This window comes from Macaca nemestrina, chromosome 11 (genome assembly GCF_043159975.1).
Source record: "Macaca nemestrina isolate mMacNem1 chromosome 11, mMacNem.hap1, whole genome shotgun sequence".
Classification (NCBI taxonomy): Eukaryota; Metazoa; Chordata; class Mammalia; order Primates; family Cercopithecidae; genus Macaca; species Macaca nemestrina.
The window spans coordinates 69,099,420-69,119,609 of NC_092135.1; the positions used below are offsets into that span (position 1 = coordinate 69,099,420).

The 20,190-nt window shown below is 39.3% G+C and overlaps 1 protein-coding gene across 1 annotated transcript in view; it reads right to left on the bottom strand.

Moving 5' to 3' along the window:
- Positions 1 to 6,341: 6,341 nt before the first annotated feature.
- The window catches only part of LOC105483247 (methyltransferase 8, tRNA N3-cytidine), a 225,457-nt gene continuing 211,608 nt past the window's right edge, over positions 6,342 to 20,190 (bottom strand). The window contains 1 exon segment of the mRNA XM_071072927.1: positions 6,342 to 11,127. The gene's annotated coding sequence lies outside the window, so the exon portion shown is untranslated.

A 20,190-nucleotide genomic window follows, 5' to 3' on the forward strand; every position in this document is an offset into this window, starting at 1 on the left:
CCGCCCAGTTTGGCCTCCCAAAGTGCTGGGATTACAGGCATGAGCCACTGTGCCCGGCCTTGTCTGACTTCTTTCACTCAACATCATTATTTTGAGAGATTCGTCCACATTGTTGCATTATCAATAGTTTTTATTTTTAAGTAGCGTTCCAGTGAATGAGTATACCACACTTGTTTATCCATTAAACTATTGATGGACATTTGCATTGTTTTCACTTTTTGGCTATTATGAATAATGGTGCTAAGAACATTCATGTACAAGTATTCCTGTGGACATAGACTTTCCTTTCCCTTGGATACATACCCAAGATCTTGCCATTCGATTTTTATACCTGAGTACATGCACTAGAAGAGGAACAGAGTTTCTGTAATGACATGTTGATAAATGTATGCTCTTTCTGTATTTTTAAGAGTAGGCTTAGTCAGCAGATTGTGGTGAAAAGCATATGGGACAGGAAGGAAGTTAAGAGACCTGAGTATTAGTCTCAGCAGGTAACTTGATTCAATTTCTTCATCTACAAGAAAGAGGTTAGAGTCACTGAGTGATTTTTAAAGCTCCTACCTGAGACTATACAGAGCTCAGTTCCTCTCAAAAATGGTAAATAAAGCCCAACCAAACAGGTTTGATGATGGTAGGTTATCTCTCCCAACCTTCTCCAGAGCTTCAAGCTTTTCAGTTGCCCTTATACCAATTCATTTTTTTTTTTTTTTCAGTTGTCACCCAGGCTGGAGTGCAGTGGTGCAATCTCAGCTTACTGCAACCTCTGCTTCCCAGATTCAAACAAGTCTCATGCCTCAGCCTCTTCAGTAGCTGAAACTGCAGGTGCCCGTCACAATGCCTGGCTAATTTTTTGTATTTTAGTGGAGATGGGGTTTCACCATGTTGCCTAGGGTGGTCTCAAACTCCTGAGCTCAGGCAGTACACCCACCTTGGCCTCTTAAAGTGCTAGGGTTACAGGCATGAGCCACCACATCCAGGCTAACTCATGTTACATTTAATGCAGATTGGCTACGTTTATTTTTAATGATATCTAGACGATTACAGCATATACATGATCAAGTTACTTTCATTATATTTTTGTTGTGAATACTTCCTTAAAAGGACAATTAAATGTTTGATTCCTGTCTTCATGTAGTTTTTGATAAGACAGTACTCACCAACCTTAAAGATAAAGGCCCCTACTGGCAATAGGGAGTTATTTAAACAAACTGTGGCTTAGCCTGAAAATGGAATGTCATGCCATTATTTAAAATCATGTCTTCAAAGAATACCAAAGAAGATAACATTTTCACACTATAGTAAGTGAAAAAATGGATATGATCTGGATTTATTCCTAAGTATGCGTCAAAAACAACTGGAAGTACTCAGGAGGCCAAGGTGGGAGGATCACTTGAACACAAGAGTTCAAGTCTAGCCTGGGCAACATGATGAGACCCCATCTCTTCAAAAAAAAGAAAAACTGGAGGGATGTGCCCCCAAAAGTTAATAATAACTAGCATTGGGCTTTGAGATTACATAGTTATTATTTCTTCATGTATGCTTTTCCATATTTTGTGAAACAAATCATGTATTTCTTTTTACATTCAGAAAAAGTTCAATGAATACTTTTGAAGTAATTGAAGCATAAAGAAGGCCTCTGGACATAAGTTGTGCAAATACATAATTTTATAAAATGATTATGTCAAATAGATGAAAACTTTTAAATGGCAAGTAGAGGCTTCTCCACAACCTTGACATTTGCTAGGATATGGGCATTCAAAAAATGTCTGATAAAAAATAGATCAAGGCTGGGAATGGTGCCTCACACCTGTAATCCCAGCACTTTGGGAGGCTGAGGCAGGAGGATCACTTGAGCCTAGGAGTTGAAGACCAGCCTGGGCAACAGAGTAAGACCCCATCTCTATTTTAAAAAAAGAAAAAGATTAGATAGTTACAGTGATAGATTACACAATAGGAAAAAATATAGAAAAGTCAGAAGAGTCCAGATTCAGACAGAAAGAGACACCTGCCACTCTGTAGGGAAGAAGAAATCTCAAGAGCAAGAAGAGATCATTGGAAGCTTTCTGGCAATCTTCCATGGAGGAATATTCCCAGAGGGAAAGCCAGCTTGAGAACACAAAAATGAACTGAGCAAGTAAAAGGTAGTAAACCTGCCTAGAAAGAATCAGGAAGAGACTGGAGAGAACGTTCTGAGTGCTCCATGGGGACAGGGCCTTAAGCCTCTAGTACAGACCAAGGGCTCTGTCAGTGTTGTGGAATTAATGAATGATGACGATCAATGAGCTGGGATTCAGGTGAAAGGGCAATGCAGGAGAAGTCTTCAATGATGACTAGAGGATTACAGCATATACATGATCAAGTTACTTTAGTTATATTTTTGTTGTGAATACTTCCTTAGAAGGACAATTAAATGTTTGATTCCTGTCTTCATGTAGTCTCCTGATGGAAGGTCAGATGCAAAAGTGGAAGGTTTGAGCCCCGATCTGTAGGATGATCATAATTTACAATGATGTTTAGTAGACTCTTTACTATTTCTATACTATAGTAAAAATATTTACAAAGCATCCAATATTATAGACATACTAAAATGCATTTTATACTCTTAACATTTGATTACTTCTAAATTCAAGGAAAAGATTAATGTCTGAGCCACCTAAGCCCCTTTCCCCCAAACCAACAAGAAATGAGCCCAGAGGCCAGGCGCGATGGCTCATGCCTGTAATCCCAGCATTTTGGGAGGCCGAAGTGGGCGGATCACAAGGTCAGGAGTTCGAGACCAGCCTGACCAACATGGTGAAGCCCCGTCTCTACTAAAAATAGAAAAATTAGCCAGGCATGGTGGTGCACACCTGTAATCCCAGCTACTCAGGAAGCTGAGGCAGGAGAATTGCTTGAACCCAGGAGGCGGAGGTTGCAGTGAGCCGAGATTGTACCATTGACCTCCAGCCTGGGCAACAGAGGGAGACTCCGTCTCAAAAAAAAAAAAAGAAAAGAAATGAGCCCAGAGACTGGATGAGGTATCCTTTCTGAGTACTCCCATACAGTGGGATACTGGAGCCTGTTCGTAATGTCCTGGGAGATTATGTACATGGCTTCCCAACTCCACTTTCAGTAATGTTACATGTTACAATTGTAGCCTGAAGTCAGCCATGGTGAGAGTACTTATAACTCCTAGGTCAGCAAAAGCTACAAGTTAGAGCTGCTTCTCCACCTCAGAGCCAGTTATTAAGCACTCACCAGCACACCACTGCTCCCATCATACATTTGTCATTGCTGTACTGTTCTCTGTTCTCTTTTTCCCCCTCTTGGCTGAAAGCCTAGGGAGGTCAAGGACCCTTCTCTGTAATGTTTACAGTTGTATTAATACCCAACATCTAGCACCTGCCTGGCATACAGTTGTGGAGCCAACCAACTACCTACACAGCTGGTTAATAAGCACTGGAGTCCCCCGAGCTAACCTGCTCATAAACATCTGAGCTGGCCATCTAGCAGAGGAAGAATAGGCCAAATGCCCCACCATCCCCTCACACTCATCCTTCATTGCCCAATGTTTGTGGTTTGATAAAGTTCACTGACCTTGTCAGGGTTTTCAGATTAAACTATGAATATTGTGTAGGCCATATTTATCCTAAAAAGTTTTTTATTTATTTGAAATTCAAACTATCCGAGCATCCTGCATTTTAATTTGCTAAATCTGGCAACCCAAGCCCTTTTGAAGTAAGCAAAAAGATAGTTCGGAAGGTAGTATCTATGAAAGACGAAGATTTTGTGACCTGGCAGTTCCCTTCCAAAGAATATATCCTAGAGGAATTCTTGCTGCTATGCACCAGGAGATAGAACAAGAATGTCTGCAGCACTACTGTTTGTAGTAGTCAAAACCTGGAAACTACCCAAATGTCCATCAACAAGAGAATGGATAAATTAGAGATATGTATATTTATACAGTGGGATACTACATAATTAAAATGCTCACAAATATAATGCTCATTAAAAAGAACAAGTTACAGAAGAACAAAGTCAGTTTGATTCCTCCTAAAATATGCAGAGTCATTCAAAACTAAGTAATATATTGTTCAGGAATACATATGTGATTAAACTACAAGGAAAAAAATGGAAATGAGAAGCCAGGATCAGAGTGGTTACCTCCTTCAGGGAAAAGGGCACATGTGATGATGGGAACTCACAGGGACTTCAAAAACACTGCTAAAAGCACCACTTGTTAAGCTGGGTGGGAGTACAGAGGTATGTTTGTCCTATTCTTTCTCTTTAAACTACATATATATATTAGATCTACTCTTACATGTATGAATTATTACATTACAAATGTTGAATTGAGGAGTACTGGGCCTTCTTCCGTCTTATCAGAGTGAATTGAAATGTCAACATGGCCTCCTCTGCCTGGACTCACCTCCAGATTTTTGTTTCCTTCTTTGTCCAAAGGTATGAATACAGATCAGAGCTTTTAAGATGCCTACCCTGCAATCTCAACAGGTCCCCTCAATAGTTTTTTTGATTAGTTGCTTAGACAAATGGCTCCATTACATTAGATTATGAAGAATTCTCATTTCATTAAGTTGGTTCTATCTTCATTGTACAATTCACAAAACCACTGCTTGAAGGTTTTGGTTTCCAAATCCTGAAGGGATAGTTCCAAGCTTTTGTATATAATAGGTTAGATTACACTTCCTCTGCTCTCTCCAGTGATGGAAATGTTTTCTCTCAGATTTGTCAATCCATTTGAAAAAAAAGAAAACCTTGGTCCATACATAACAAAAACTGGAATTACTAGATTCTCAAACAAAAACTGGAATTACTAGATTTATTTCACCTGAGGTTAAAAAATTGTAACCAACTTCAGAACAATAATATCCCCTCCCCCAAAGTGCACTAGAAGCTATCCTCCAAGGACATGGTATTATGAAATGTTTACAAAAACAAAGTACAACAAGCAAACAGTGCTCATATTACAAATTTTGAATCAACAGTGTACCTCTTAATAAAGCAGGCAACTTTGAAAAGTAATTAAAAATATATAAATTATAATTTATAATTATAATCTAGTGTTACACTTTACTCATCCTAAATTTTACTGATTAAACCAAAATATAAATTTATCACATTAGAGGGAAAAACAAAAATGCCCAAAATCTTACTCTGGACATTGTTTCTGCAGCATAAATTTTTTCGTAGGCAAAAGAAATGGAAGTTTCTTTTCATAAAAAAAAATCAAACGTCTTTGATTTTTGACAATATCTTTCCCACTCCATAGTAAAGATTTTCAAAATTACTTAATGCCTTCCCAGAAAATAAAAACTAAATGCCAAATCTTTCTTAATTAGATACATGACAAAGGAGACCGATATAACCTCATATGTATTTAGAAACTTTGAAACAATATGGGAATGTAAAATATTGATGAGAATTTCTTCCTCCTCTTCCTCAAAAAAAAAAAAAAAAAGCAGTCAAAATGCCACCATGAAGTAAGAGCGGGGATTCTGAGCTGCAAGTGATTTTTTTGTTCCATGATCCAGGTGCTGATTAGAAGTGTGTGTTCAGGGTGCAGTGGCTCATGCCTATAATCCCAGGACTTTAGGGGCAAATCAGGAACATTCTCCCATGGATTTGACATAATTCAATGAACCATGAATCACTGAATCATAAAAAGAATTCATAGTTTGGAAGATAGGGGTTGGAAAGAGCTGATGTCTAAAACAGACTCTAGCTATAGATACAAGATAATATAAACACCAATAATGGGAGATAAGTTGATGCTAAGTCTAAAATGTTAATAGAACTATCATAATATAGTTACATTGAGATTTTATGTATAAAGATGGGAGTTATTCTGGAAGTGTGTGCTCAGGGCGCAGTGGCTCACGTCTGTAATCCTAGCACTTTGGGAAGCAGGGGCAGGTAGATCACTTGAGGTAAGGAGTTTGAGACTAGCCTGACCAACATGGTGAAACCTCGTCTCTACAACAAATACAAAAAGCTGGGCATGGTGGCATGTGCCTGTAATCCCAGCTACTTGGGAGGCTGAGGCAGGAGAATCGCTTGAACCTGGGAGGCAGAGGTTGCAGTGAGCCGAGATCTTGCCACTGCACACCAGCCTGGGCAACAGAGACCCTTTCTCAAAAAAAAAAATTATTTTTGATCCACTAATTTCATTCTGGGAATCTATCTGGAAGAAACAATCTTAAATTCGAAAAAATATGTCTGTGCTTTTTCTCTTTGTACATAAAGATAATTCTATTCAACATTATGTATAAAAACAATAAAATTGAAAATAACCTAAATGTAAAATATTAAGCATATAGTAATAAATTATGGCTCATCTATCTTATAGAAGGCCATTAAAATGTTTGTGAAGATTTTATAATAACCAAAAGCAATAGTTTGCTTATAAGAGCATCTCAGTGAATAAAGCAACATAAAAATATATATACAATATAGTCTCGATCATATAAAAAGTGTATAACAAAAAGAAGGAGAGGAAATATATCAAAATATTTTTATTACCGGTTCTCACTATCTTGCCCAGGCTGGCCTTGAACTCCTGGGTCAAGGGATTCTTCCACATAATTGGAATTACAGGCATGCACCACCAGGCCAAGTTGAAAATATACCAAAGTATTACGAGTGGTTGTCTTGCTGTGGTAAAATAATGGCAGATTTTTGTTGCTGGCCTTTGTACTTTTCAATATTTTCCAAATGTTTTATAGGAACAGCAATTACTTTATGGGAAAACAAATGCTGTATTTTTTCTTTTTTTTTTTTTTTTTTTTTTTTTTTTTGAGATGGAGTCTCACGCTGTTGCCCAGGCTGGAGTGCAGTGGCGCGATCTCGGCTCACTGCAAGCTCCGCCTCCCGGGTTCCCGCCATTCTCCTGCCTCAGCCTCCTGAGTAGCTGGGACTACAGGCGCCCGCCACCGCGCCCGGCTAATTTTTTGTATTTTTAGTAGAGACGGGGTTTCACTGTGGTCTCGATCTCCTGACCTTGTGATCCGCCCGCCTCGGCCTCCCACAGTGCTGGGATTACAGGCTTGAGCCACCGCGCCCGGCCCAAATGCTGTATTTTTTCAAATGACTGAGTTTACTACCCCAGATTAAATTAGCGAAGACCAAGAAAAAGAAGGATTAACAGGGGCTAGAAGAAAAACAAAATGTGTGGTGCCTTTTTTTCCACTGTTAAAAGCTATTGTTTGACTTTTTATTGATTCAATTAAGCCAAGGTAGATTTTAAAAGTATTTGTGGACAGCTTTCAGGAACCCACTAGCAGAATCAGAGGAATGGAATGGCCATCTTTGAAAATCACAGTAGAAAATAAGAGCAAACAAAACTAAGTCTGCAGAGCAAATGACAAAACTGAAAAGAAACAGGATGCACACATGAAAAGAAAGGCACAAAAACATAGCAGCAGTGAGACTAAGCATGATAAGTTATTAAATGTAGATTCCCTATTAATAGAAAAAGCCTCCCAGATTGTGTTAAAAATTAAAATCCAATACTTTACTGCTTATAAAAAAAAATCTTAATAACACAAAAAGACTGCAAAGAAAAGGATAGGTAAATATGTAGTAAGCAAGCTTATAATAAATTAGAAAAAGCATTATTAGATTAAAATAGAATTCAAAGCTTAAAGGTTATTTTGATTTAATATAAATATGAGATACAAAAAAAGATAAATGGCAATAGATACAACAATTCACAAAATTGAAAATAAATTCGTTAACTATGGGAGTGTTACAGAACCACTACCTCACTGTATCAGTTTTCCTCTTCTTCCTGGGCACATGGGAAAACTATAACTTCCAGTCCCCTTTCAGTGAGATGGGGCCACGTTATTGGGTATAGACAATGGAATGTAAGCAGACATCTGGTGTGTCTCTTCCAGGCAAAAGACTTAAGAGTCATTGCGCCACCATCACACTCTCTCTTCTCCTCTGGTAGGGATTATAGAGACCAGATAAGGATGTGAAGTCATAAGGTGAAAGTGCCCTGGATCTTCCAATCACTGCAGGGAGTGTAGCTGCCCCATAAGTTGGCACCAGACTTTGCACGTAGAGAAATAAACCTACGTTGTTTGGTGCTTTATTTGCTATTACAGCATAGCATATCCTGTCTTGATTAATGCAGTGGGCAAATGTCAAACCACCCAAATAGTCAAGAAATTTAAATTAAACAATGAAGTACTACTTTTCATCGATTAAACTAGAAAGAAAAACTTCGAATATTAATAGTCAGTGAAGTGGGGTAAAGAATAATCTTTTCAATAAATGAGGCTGGGTCAAACGGATATCCAGAGGGGAAAATATGTACTTTGACCCTTACCTCACACCAAACACAAAAATGTATTCCAAATTAATTGTAGCTGTAAATATGAAAATTAAAACAAAGCTCTTAAAATTAGAAAAATATTTTTATGATCTTAAGTTAGGCAAAGATTTCTTATACAGGACAGGACATGAAATGTGCTAACCATGTGGGATATATTTGATTGGTTAAACAATATTAAGATAAAGAACTTGTGATCATCAAAAAACTTGGTTTAAGACAGTGAAGGAGCTCGGTGCAGTGGCTCATGCCTGTAATCTCAGCACTTTGGGAGGTCAAGGCAGGTGGAGGGAGGTCAAAGCTACAGTGAACTGAGATCACACTGCTGCACTTCAGCTTGGATGACACAGCAAGACCCTGTCTGAAAAAAAAAAAAAAAAAAAAAAGACAGTGAAAGGATGCTGGGTGCAGTGGTATGCACCTGTAGGTAGTCCTAGCTGCTGAGGAGGCTGAGACGGGAAGATTGAAAGTTCAAGATCAGTCTGGGCAAAATAGGAGACTCTTACCCTGCCCCGATCTCAGAAAAAAAAAAAAAAAAAAAAAAGACAGTGAAGGCAACCACAGGGTGGAAAAAGATAGTTGCAATACATATATCTGACAAAGGACTCGTATTCAGAATATGTAAAAAACAAAACCTTTAAGAAAAAGACAGATAATATAGTAGAAACATAAACAAAAACTTGAACGGTTGTCTCACAAAAGAGAATAACCAAATGCAAAAAAAAAAAAAAATGCTAAATTTATTTAGTCAACAACAACAAAGCAAATAAGGCAAATGAGATACCACTCAACAGATAGGCTGAAATGAAAAATATGAAATGTCAATAAATATGTGCAACACTGGGAACTCCCACACACTGGTGAAAGTGGATATTGGTACCTGGTAGCAGTAACCATTAAAGTTGAAATGTCCATATCTGTGATCCATCAATTTCATTCCTAGGTATATACCCAACAAAAAGGCATTATATATATTCATCAAAAGCACATGGACAGGAATGTTCATAAAGCAGCACTGTTTGTAATAGCCTCAAACTAGAAATTACCTAAGCACTCATCAGAATAGATTGTGGAACATTCACATAATACAATACTATGCAGAAATGAGAATTAACAAATCACAACTAAACACAATGATGTAGATGAACTGTACAAAAATAATATTGGGCAAAGGAAGATAGACATGAAAGATTACATACTATGTGATTCCATTTATATAAAGTTTAAAAACAGGCAAATCATTCTGTAGGTTAAAAATCAGGACAGTGGTTACCCTTGAGAGGATAGGAGGGAGGCTTTTGAGTGACTGGTAATGTTCTGTTTCTTAGTTTAGGTTCAGGTTACACAGTACGTTTACTTTGTGGAAATTCATCAAGCTATACATTTAGATTTGTATACTTTGGTACATGTATGTTATACTTCAATAAAATGTTTAACATATACAATAAAAATATAGACACACTACACACACAATATAAAATTATGGGAAGTATCTAGTTAAACTAGTTGATATGGTTTGAATCTGTGTCCCTGCCCAAATCTCATGTAGGATTGTAATTCTCAGTATTGGAGGTGGGTCCTGGTGGGAGGTGATTGGATCATGGGGGTGAATTTCCTCCTCTGCACTGTTCTTGTGATAGGGAGTGAGATCTCATGAGACCTGGTCATTTAAAAGTGCCACCTTCCCTCATTTCTCTCTCTTGCTCTTATTCTGACCATGTAAGACATGCCTACTTCCCCTTCGCCTTCCGCCATGACTAAAAGTTACCTGAGGCCTCCCCAGAAGCCACACAGATGCCAGCATCATGCTTCCTATACAGCCTGCAGAACTGTGAGCCAATTAAACCTCTTTTCTGTATAAATTACCCAGTCTCAGGTATTTCTTTATAGCAGTGAGAGAGCAGACTAATACTCTAGTATTCTCATAGCTTGTTGGTAAACTGGTACAAACATTTTGGAAAGTGATTTGGATATATGTATACTCCACTTTAACTGTGTAGCATACATATATTCCCATTTCTGAGAATCTTTCCTAAGAAAAAAATCCAAAATATGGAGAAATACTATGAATAAAAATGTTTATCACAGAGTCAAAGTCAATTATAACTATAGCATGTCCTGTTAGTATAGTTTTATTCAGCCAGTTGTGACTACTTTGAAAACTCTAGTGCAACATGACAAAAGCTTTTGATATAATGTAGGGTGAAAAAGGAAACAGAAAATTGTATGCTATTATTATAACTAAGGAAATATACCAGTTAGAATAGCATAACTAAAAAGGAAAACACACAAATGATATATATGCAACTTTCTTGCCCAATCTCATCTACTCTTGTGACTCATATGGATCACATATGTACAGAGCTAGACAGGATCTCACTCTGTTGCCCAGGCTGTAGTGCAGTGATGTCATCACATCTCACTGCAGCCCCAAACTCCTGGGCTCCAGGGATCCTCCCACCTCAGCTTCCAGAGTAGCTAGGACTACAGGTGTGCACCACCATACCCTGCTAATTTTTTTTCTCTTTTTCTTTTTTTGGAAGAGGCAGGGTCTCACTATGTTGCCCAGACTGGTCTCAAACTCCTGGGCTCAAGGCATCCTCCCCCGTCGGCTTCCCAAAGCACTGGTATTATAGGTGTGAGCCATCACATCCAGCTTAATGATGACTCTTAAATTTGTATCTTCAGCCCACATCTTTCTCCTGAGCTCCAGGATGTTCAGAATCATCCCTATGCATCTCCCCTTGGATGTTCCACAGTTTTCTCAAATGTCTTCATCCTATATTCACTATCTTGGGTAGAAACAGGACCAGGAATAAGAACCAAGACAAGAACCCAGTTAGTTATCCAAACAAGAGACCTGGGAGTCATTCTTGTTTCCCCCCAGCTCCCCATTTCCCATACTTCCATCCCTTACCACTCCCTAAGGCTACAGTGTCTCTTAAATGGCCTTTTGAATCCATCTCCTCCCATTCATTCATCTATCCATCCATCCATCCTTCTTCCATTGTGTTAGTTCAAACTTTTATTATTTTTCCTCCTGGATTATTCCAAAAGCTTTCCAACTAGTCTTTCTAGCACTATGTGATTCTTTTTTATCTTTTTAATCTTGTTATCACCTGCCTATCTCCCCAGTTTTATATCTGGTTGCTGCCTCATGGGAATCCTACACTGCAGCCACACCAAAGTTATTACAGTGACCAAACAGGTTATACACTGTTTCACTTCCTTTGCCTTCTTGCAGCTTGGAATTTCCTTCTCCTACCTATTCTTTCCCATACCCTTTTCCTAATCTTATTTGCTTAACTCACCATTCAAGACACAGCCCAAGCCTCTCTCCTTGGCTGGAGAACCTTTGGGGAATCACATTTTTATATGATTGTAATCATGGGGTACACTGATTCTCCTTCTTGTTTTTATCACTAACATTAAAACGGAGCAATTTTTTAATTTGCCAAGGTGCTCTTCATAATTATTATTTAACATGCAATATTAAGCTATCTCCTTGCTCCCATAGTATACTAGTATAATTTTTATTATATCACTTATCACTTTGTTTTATAATTATTTTTGCATGTCCACCTCCTCCACTAGGCCCTGAGTTCCTTGAGGGCAAATACTTTGTCATATTCATTTCTATATCCTTAGCACAGAGCCTGCTGCAAAGTAGGAATTCACTAAATGAAAGTGAGTCAATGACTAAGTAATGGTTATTATGTTCACACAATAGTCTTTTGGGTAACATTTTTTTTCCTTTTCTCAATTCCCCAAATTTTCTGTGGCTATGTATTCTTTAGATTCACCATCTCTTTTTTTTTTTTTTTAAAGGAGAAGATTAGAATGTAATTTTTAGTAATATTACCTTTAACATTTTAAATGATTTTTATTTATAAAATGCCTTATGACTCCCAACTTCACTTAATAAGTACAGTCCAGGCTGGGTGAAGTAGCTCATGCCTATAATCCCAACATGTTGGGAGGATTGCTTGAGGCTAGGAGTTTGAGACCAGCCTGGGCAACATGGCAAGGCCCTGTCTCTACACAAAATGGATAAAATCAGCCCCAGGTGCGGTGGTGCAAGCCTGTAGTCCCAGCTACTTTGGAGGCTGATGTGGGAGGATTGCTTGAGCCCCACAAGGAGGTCAAGGCTGCCGTGAGCTATGATTGTGCCACTGCGCTCCAGCCTGGACTACCGAGTGAGATTTTTCAAAAAAAAAAAAAAAAAGAAAGAAAAAGTACACTCAGCCCTCTGTGTTCATGGTATCTATATCCATAGATTTAATCAACTAAAGGCTTAAAATAAAATATTTGAAAAAAAGAAATGGTAGTGGTTGCATTCTATACTGAACATGTACAAACTTTTCTTTTTTGTCATTATTCCCTAAACAATAGTGTGTAGCAACTATTTACAGAGCATTTACATTGTACTAGGTATCATAAGTAATCTAGAGATGATTTAAAGTTTATAAGTATGTAAATATGATACCGCTTTATAGAAGAGACTTGAGTATCCTTGAATTTTGGTATGGGAAGGTGGTCCTTAAACCAATCCCCTATGGATACCAAGGGACAACTGTACATACACAATGAAGAAAAACTAGAGGACCATTTGTTATCTCCCATTCTATCTGTAACACCCTTCATCATGCCTAATTAACAGTTACCTCTCAGTCGTTGTCTAACTAGCCCTCCTAGCAGTATTTGATTCAGCTGATTGCTCCCTCCTTCTTAAACCTCTGTCTTTATTTGACCTCTGGGACACTGTCCTCCCACCTTGATGCCCGCACCTTCCTCCCGTGGACCCTGGTTCTCAACCTTGACTGCACATTAGACTCACCTGAGAAGCTTTTAAAAACAACAGATACCAAATCCAGGCCCCTTTTGTAACAGAATCTCTGGGGCTGGAGTCAGAATATCAAGGGTGGTAAAGCAGCCCAGATGATTCTAATTGGGACCAGTGTTGAGCAGCACACTGTGTGGGTTTAAAAACCATCTCCATGCAGATTGATTCAGAATACACTTCTCCAGCCCTGACCACTCTCTGAGCTCCAACCTCGGCTAGCACGGCTTCTCTTGGGCTGTCTAATAACTCACATATCCAAAACGGAATTCATGATTTTTGCCCCCAAACCTGTTCTTTCCCCAGTTTTCCCATCTCTGTAAATGGCCCCATTAGTTAGTAGTTGCTGAGGCTGAAATCCTAGGAGTTGTCTGATTCCACATTTCCCACATCCATGTAATTAAGTTCTGATCTGCTACGCATTAAAAGCACACTCTAATTTAGTTACCATTTCTCCTTTTCTCCATGGCTACCACTCTAGTCTAGGCTACCATCATCTCTTACTGAGCTAAAACAATAACCTCGTAGCTAGTTATTCCTGCCCTACATTGCCCTCTGCGTCCACAATGACTTGGCCTCTGTTCTAGAGCTTCAGCCTCCTCTCTGAGCATTCTCTGCCTTGCTCACTCTCTGCTTCATCTCATCGGCCTTTTTTTTTTTTGAGACATAGTCTCCCTCTGTCACCCAGGCTGGAGTGCAGTGGCACAATCTCGGCTCACTGCAACCTCCACCTCCTGGGTTCAAGCAATTTTCCTGCCTCACCCTACTGAGTGCCTGGGATTACAGGTGCCCGCCACCATGCCCAGTTAATCTTTGTATTTTTAGTAGAGATGGGGTTTTGCCATGTTGGCCAGGCTGGTCTTGAACTCCTGACCTGAAGTGATGTGTCTGCCTCTGCCTCCCAAAGTGCTGGGATTACAGGTATGAGCCAGTATACCTGACCCCTTTTTTCTTTTTTGAGGCAGGATCTCACTCTGTCACCCAGGCTGGAGTGCAGTGGCCCGATCACAGCTCACTGCCCGATCACAGTCACCCAGGTTGGAGTGCAGTGGACCTCCTAGGTTTAAGGGATCCTCCCACATCAGTCTCCAGAGTAGCTGGTACTACAGGCACACACCACCATGCTGGCTAATTTTTTGATTTTTTGTAGAGATGGTTTTTTTGCACCGTTGGTCAGGCTGGTCTCGAACGCCTAGGCTCAAGGGATCCACCTGCTTCAGCCTCCCAAAGTGCTGGGATTATAGGCGTTAGCCACCTCATTGGCCTTCTTAAAGCTATTTCTCAAACAGAACAAGTACTGCTACCTCAAGACAGAAAGCCCTTGTGAGAGACCTTGGCATACAGAATCCTAAGTGTCTTGAGGGGAGGGAAGGGCGTGGTTATTGGAAAGAGAAACCAAATTAGGAACAGAACTGGTCATCAAGGATATACTTTACCATTTTGAAAAGAACCTGTCTCTTTTCAACTACCAAAGTGATAGAAGTACAGCAATTTTTAGACTCAAGGTCCTTATTGAATAAGGCCCCCAAAAGGATATGGGAGCATCTCCTACCAAGACTATAGTGCATTTTTGAACAAAAAGTTTTTATATTAATAGCATCCATATTTTACTACCTAGCATTTTTTTTTTTTTTTAATTTTGAGACAGAGTTTTGCTCATGTTGCTCAGGCTGGAGTGCAATGGCGCGATCTTGGCTCACCGCAACCCCTGCCTCCCAGGTTTAAGCGATTCTCCTACCTCAGCCTTCTGAGTAGCTGGGATTACAGGCATGCGCCACCACACCTGGCTAATTTTGTATTTTTTAGTAGAGACGGGGTTTCTCCATGTTGGCCAGGCTGGTCCCGAGATCTCCCGACCTCAGGTGATCCGCCTGCCTTGGCCTCCCAAAGTGCTGGGATTACAGGCGTGAGCCACCGCACCCGGCCTTGCATTTTTGAATGCTTACTATATGCTAGGTTCTATACAGAGTGTTTAAATGCATTATCTAATATGCTCCTATCAATGAACTCTATAAGATAGATAATATTGTTCTTCTCATTTTTGTAAGCAGGAAAACTCAGATTTAGAGGGATTAGGGAGCTTGTCCAACATCATGCAGATATTAAGGGAAGAAACCAGGATTGGAACCCAGGTCTGCTTGAGGCCAAGTCTGTGCTCTCAACTGTTCTGCATAGGCCTTTATTTCTTTCAGTTTCCACAGATACGCTTCTTGATTTCTGGATGGAATGTCATGGAACTTTCAGTTACAGACAGGAGCTTAAGGGAAGCTCTTTGGCTTCTCACCCTTTCTTCTCCTCCATCTTCTCTCTTCATTGACTCAATATAAGACAGATAGGCTTGGGTAAAGACACCTCATGACAACAATAGTAACCTCAGCTAGGAAGCAGGCAAAAACAGCAGTGGAAAAGTAACTCCAAGCCTGACAAAGCAGCGAAGACATATCAAGCAAAACATTAGCTGAAATGAACTGAGAATCAGTCAGCTTTATAAGGAAAACTACAGGGAAGCTTAAGATTTTTCTTGTCTAAATACAGTCAAACAAAGCTGCTGCAATATATATTGCTCTTATTCTTTTTGTCAAGCAGTTATAGACTTATTAAACAGAAGAAATTTAAATGTTAGTTTAGGCATTCTACCATTTTCCTGGTTTGGGATATCAATTTAACTTAACATCAAAACAGTCTTAATTTTCAAGTATATGGCCTCTTACACTGATGACTATTAAATTTTATATATACTTTTTATTATGTTGGATAATTCAATGCATTTTTGGTGCTGTAATTTTGAATGACTCTTTCCAGGGTTCCGAGGTAGCTTGCACCTGCTCTAGTTAGTGCTTTTTATACCCCATCTAATGATGGGTTTGAAGACTATTCTAACATTTCTTGTTACACCAGAATGGGCCTTATATTCGATGTAAGAAGATATGGAATAACAATTACCAGCTGTATAGGGAAATTGGCAATGCTACTGTGATGACAAGTACAGTTGGAGTGGTGTGATTGATTTATTCATTTCCTTAATAATCCTCATCGTTGTAATGAGTCATCCCTGTCTCTTATTCTAAATTACAGGGCACCCTTTTATTCCCAAACAAAATAAATATACATGATGACATTTTTTTCTTTCTCATTCTCATTTCAAAGACCTAATTTTTCATAATCTAGCAGTTAAGAGAATCAGACAGACATGAAATGGAATCTTGGCTAAGAGGATAAAAATGTTAGAGAAGGTGTGGATTCCCCAATGCCCCCTATTTGTCTTCTAGAGATCTTTCAGAGGTTTTGAAACATGATAGGCTCTTTATTGCTATGAGTCTGACATTTAAGCAGTTAGCTCCTTCTATTCCTTTTATGAAGAGTAAGCGAAGAGGAGAAAAAGGAAGCAGTTTTTGGTCTGACAATCAAGCAGACCAGCTTGTTCTATTTATCAATTTCATTATTCATAAATAAGGAATAAGTAAAGGAGACATTAAGGAGCAGGAGCAGCCGGGTGCAGTGGCTCATACCTGTAATCCCAGCACTTTGGGAGGCCAAGGCTGGGCGATCACTTGAGGTCAGGGGTTCAAGACCAGCCTGGCCAACATGATAAAACCCTGTCTCTACTAAAAATACAAAAATTAGGCTAGGTGTGGTGGCTCACATCTGTAATCCCAATACTTTGAGAGGCCAAGGCTGGTGGATCACCTGAGGTCAGGAGTTCAAGACCAGCCCTGGCCAATATGGTGAAACCCCATTTCTACTAAAAACAAAAAAAACTAGCCAGGTGTGGTGGTGCGTTACTGTAATCCCAGCTACTCGGGAGGCTGAAGCAGGAGAATCACTTGAACCTGGGAGCCAGAGGTTGCAGTGAGCCGAGATCTCGCGACTGCACTCCAGTCTGGGTGATAGAGTGAGATTCTGTCTTAAAAAAAAAAAAAATTAGCCTGGCATGGGGGTGGACGTCTGTAATCCCAGCTACTCAGGGCCACTCAACTCTGGCTCTGGCCTGGATGACAGAGTGAGAGCGAGACTTCGTCTCAAAAAAAAAAAAAAAAAAAATTGTGCCCCAGGTCCCTGTGTCTCAATAGGCAGTATTTGTCATCAAAATTCAGATCCTAAGCTGATAGGAAGGAACGCCTTAGCATATTAACAGTTGTTTTACCCATATTGATATCTCTTTGCTTGAGTATGAATAATCGAAATCATAGATTAGCAACATGGGAGTGCTACAAAGTAAGGAGACCAATTGTTTTCTCCTTACGATTCCTGGAAACAAAAGAGGAACTGTCAGAACCAAGAAGACTACAATATGTTATGGCCTTTTACACTGATGACTATTAAATTTTATATATACTTTTTATTGCATTGGATAATCCGGTGCATCTTCAGTGCCACAGGTTTGAATGACTCTTTCCAGAGTTCTGAACATCTGCTCTGTTTGAAGCTCTGCGCTGATGTTACACAGTTCCAGTGCTCCAGGAGGGTTTTCTGCACTGGCTTTAAAATGAGTGACTGTTACTGAGACACTGATTTGAGACTACGTTTTCAGTCATGTAAATGCTGCAAATGAATCACTTGACATGTTAGGACTATGTGGGCATACAAATAATGTTAAGAGGATGCTTTTTTTTTTTTTTTTTTTTTTTCACTTTAGCATAATGTTCAAAGCTGGAGAAGATGACTCTTCATGAGAAGTAAGACTGTAGGTCTAATGCAAATGTTAAAAAGTTCGGAGACTTGGGGCTTTAAAATATGATTAACTCTGATAATGAAGTTTGAGGAGTTAAAGTTAGAACAGATTCATTCTGTAAAAAGCTTTGAGCACAAGAAAGGTTCTGTTTGTATAATGAACAAAAACAATAAAGGTTTGCCATTTGTTCTGATCTTTCAACAGAAGCTAGAAGAATTAATGTCTCATTGAGAGAAACAGTAGCTGAAACAAAATTCCATGTTCCTTTAATGATCTTGAAGCAAAACTTCAAAGTTGGTAGTTGTAAAACACCATCACCGAGACCCCAAAATTGTCAGACTCGCAAGTGAAATGGTGAAACTTGTTTCTTGACTTCAATCGGTATGAATCATTCCATGTGCTTAATCCATGAGGTGTCCATATAAAGACTCTGAAGCATCTGAGAAATCCCAAGTAAAAAATCAAGCCAGGACCCAAGTGCTCTAATTTTTTTGTACTTCCTAAAGCTTCCCTTCTCACATATTAGCATCAACGAGTTTCTACATCCTCATCTCAGTCCATTTTGTGTTGCTCTAAAGGAATGCCTGAGGGTGGGTAATTTATAAAGAAAAGAGGTTTATTTGGCTCCTGGTTCTGCAGGCCACACAAGAAGCATGGTGGCAGCATCTGCTTCTGGTGGGAGCCTCAGGCTGCTTCCACTCATGGTGGAAAGCGAAAGGGAACTGTTGTGTGCAGAGATCACGTGGCAAGAAAGGAAATAAGGAGAAGGAGAGGCACCTGGCTCTTTTTAATAGCCAGCTCTTAAGGGAACTAATAGAGCAATAACCTATTCCTCTCTAAATAGAGAGACAGCATTAATGTCTTCATGAGGGTTCCACTCCCATGACCCAAACACCTCCCATTAGACCCCACCTCCAACATTGGGGATCAGATTTCAATGTGAGATTCCAAGGGGTAGAGCATTCAAACTATGGCATTCCTTGTCTCTCTCCATCTCCTCCTAATCTGTCAGCTGCCTCTGGCTTTACTTCCTCCCTTATCCAGCTACGCCCCACAATCCATCTCTTCAACCCTACTCTTGCCAAGACAATTAACTTGTTTACTCCTTTGAGAGATCACTTACTGAACCTAGTCTGGATCAATCCATCCACTGGCTTTTCACTCCTATACCTGAGCATGTAGAGAAAAATCCCCATCAGACTATCAAAAAGGAATGCTAGTGATGACTATCTCTGGGAATAGGGCCATATGGAAATCACACTGTACTAACAAATGTAGATGGAATTAGAAAATCACTTTTTGGCAATCAGCATAATAAAAATACAGAAAAAGCCTCAATGGATGCTAATTTAGTGGGTGAAAGTAGAATGAGGAAGAGAATTTTACCCAATCTCAAAGTACTTTCCCCCAAATTCTTATTAATTACAAAGGAATACAAGAATAATTTCTCAGTCAGAAACCTGGCATATACCATCTTAATCAACTGATCAAATTAATACCACCAGAAATGGGACATATTGACATTATGGGCTACTTATTAGAATGCAGTAAGAACTTAGCTTCACTTCTATGATGTCCCAGCAGGATCTAGGTCAAATCAAAAGGACACTTCAGATAAGTCTAAACTGAGAGACATTCTACAATATTATTGGCCTGTAGTCTTTAAAAATATCAAGGCCTTGGAAGACAAGGAAATTGAAGAACTATTTCAGAGTAGGAGACTAGAGAGACATGATAACTGGGTACAATAGATGGAATGGATCCTTTTGCTTTATAGCAAAAAGAATATACTGAGGCCAGGCACAGTGGCTTACACCAGTAATCCCAACACTTTGGGGGACTGAGGCAGGAAGATTGCTTGAGCCCAGGAGTATGAGACCAGCCTGGACAACACAGTGAGACCCTATCACTACAAAAAATTTAAAAATTAGCCAGGTGTGGTGGGGACATGCCTGTAGTCCCAGCTCATCCATAGGTTGAGGCAGGAAGATTTGCTCGAGCCCAGGAAGTCAAGGCTGCAGAGAGCTATGATTATGCCACCGTACTCCAGCCTGGGTGACAGATCGAAACCCTGTCTCAAAAAAACAAAACAAAACATTGTGACGCTGGACAAACTTGAATAGGGTCTCAGGACAAAGAGTTTATGGGGGTTATTTGTACAATTCTTGCAGCTTTTCTGTAAGTTTGAAGTTGTTTCAAATAAGTTATCTAAAAATAAAGTTTAAAAACCTGTTTTTCCATATTAAAAATCATGATACATTACATATACAAAAAAGAATAAGTGTAATAAATATACAATAATGACATTTAAAAATAAAAATGAACATCTATGAATTTACTACT